The sequence below is a fragment of the Morone saxatilis genome, unplaced genomic scaffold (assembly GCF_004916995.1).
Source record: "Morone saxatilis isolate NCDOM2014 unplaced genomic scaffold, NCSU_SB_2.0 Contig4, whole genome shotgun sequence".
NCBI lineage: Eukaryota > Metazoa > Chordata > Actinopteri > Moronidae > Morone > Morone saxatilis.
Window position 1 is genome coordinate 12,799,863 of NW_023339984.1, and position 2,175 is coordinate 12,802,037.

Here is a 2,175-nt window from a genome sequence, read left to right on the forward strand (position 1 = left end):
GAGTGACTGGAGCATTTATGGCAGGTAAAGAGCCTCGAAAAGTCGATACACAATCAATTTATGCCCCATATTTACTTAACTTCTGCTGCTTGACCTCAAGCAGTAAGAATCATTATGAAATTAACATTCGCCACAGAAGAGGTGCAGATTTTGCAATCAATACTGGCTTACAGATGGGTAAGAAAACGACCTAATTACGCATTTAGATTGAAGTATTTCTGGTTCCTAACTATCAGCTCATGAAAATTGGACAACTATATCAGGCCTTTCACATCCTAGGAAAGAAATTCAGCTCCCTTATATCAGTGGTTCCCAACCTGGGAGGTCGCCAAAGCTTCACGGCGTGCTAGAAAACTTAAAATATATACACAGTTGGCCTATATGTCAACATTTAGTTCAGTTCTGTGAAGAAAAAGTAAATATAAATTGCCTAATAGAACAATGGCCAAGCACCAGGGACAAGAAAACACTGGTTTGTCAAAAAAGAAGCCTCTTAAGTCTGTATGAATGTAAAAAAAAGATAATAAAAATATATAATACAGACAGAAAATCGTATAAAAAGTTCCCTAAACAGAAAATAATCTATATTTATGTTTACAGCTTGTTCTGCTGCCCCCTTGTGGCCAAAAAGTCAACGACCGCAGCTTTAAACCTCGGTGAGGAAATAACTTGTTGGTATATTAATAAATATTTTTTATATTTTTTATTTTTTGACAGTCGTTTTAATATTATAAATCATCCTCCTTATATCAAATGATGTATTGTCTCTCTCAATAAAATAAAATTAAATTAAATTAAATAAAAATGGGTGACGTCCGTCCTGAAGTAACGTTAACACACGAACTGGCTGTTGGTTACATAGCGGACGGTAGGAGGAGGATGGAGATGCCGGAGTAATAGCTGACGGAAAAACACACACACACCGACCCCCGGTGCTTCCTCACCGCACATTAACAAGCGACAGACCATGATGTGAGTATGAAATGTGAGATTTATCGACCTGGGGAGGACAAAACGTGACATTTTCTCGGTTTTCGTCAGCGTTTCCAGCCGCTGACGTCGACGTGAGTTGGCCGTTTGTCGGACCGCAGGGCTCGCGCTGCTGAGGAGGTAACGTCTCTCGGTTTAACGTTAAAAAAAAATAAATGTATTTTTATAAATATATATATCGTTTTATCCGCGCTTATACACATAGTTATACGCGGTTATTTAACGTTAATGATGATTTTCCAGCTGTACACGTTAAACGAGCGGCCGTTACAGCCGTTACAGCCGTTTGTTAAAACAGTCTGCACGATTTTCTAGAAGGGTCCCGTGATGTATAAAACCGCCGCTCCAGCACATAGCCGGGCCCCACGCCCTTTGTTTTTGCGATGTCTTCGCGTTTTAATCGGCCCCAAACTGAGTAGATGTGGTTTAATAAAGACGGTTAGTCGTTCACATCGTTACAGTTTTGACCCTCTGCGGGTTAATAACGATGACATTATCGGGGGGGGGCGGCTATGTTTTGTAAGGAAGCGAACCAGAAGATAGACGGCACCCACGCCGGGCGCCGTTATGTTGTAGTGTGTCTTTGTTTTCATACTAAAATATATATATATATATAAAGCCGAAAGATGTAATCTATTACAGTCGTTAGTTACCCGTTACAATATGTAGTCAGGGACCTAATTCAGGTATCACATTATTTAAAGTAACGCACGTTGACTTGAGATCGTTCCGTTACTTTTGGATTATAACCTCAACGCAAAAACATGCACATTAAAACAAGAGAAACAAGTTTTAAAATTGTAATCCTGTTAAGTAATCCTCTATTTTAACCTTTTTCTTTCTGCAGGCTGTGATGGATTACAGTTACCTTCTTTTTGTAATCTGATTACATAACTCAAGCCTGCCAATAGGTGTTGTAATAACGACTGAAAGTTACATTACAAGCGACCTCTTTCAGTGCTATTTACGTTATTTATGCCTCTATTTTCTATCATTTTAATACGATTATCCTGTTTATCTTACATTAATGCAGTGTTTATTTAACGATGATACAAAACGTAACAAAGCAAGGAGCTTCAGGTGTTTGTGAGGTCTTTTTATTCATTTTGAAGAGTAAAACAAAAGCTTATTATGGCAGTATTCACTTAAAGGTTGAACAGAAAATAAATCTGCTTCTATATTCAC

General features: G+C 38.3%; 1 protein-coding gene across 1 annotated transcript in view; it reads left to right on the forward strand.

The window, feature by feature from the left end:
• Nucleotides 1-842: 842 nt before the first annotated feature.
• mfap3l (microfibril associated protein 3 like) overlaps nt 843-2,175 on the forward strand; it is a 4,238-nt gene continuing 2,905 nt past the window's right edge. The window contains exon 1 of the mRNA XM_035675769.1: nt 843-972. The gene's annotated coding sequence lies outside the window, so the exon portion shown is untranslated. The remainder of the gene's footprint in view (nt 973-2,175) is intronic.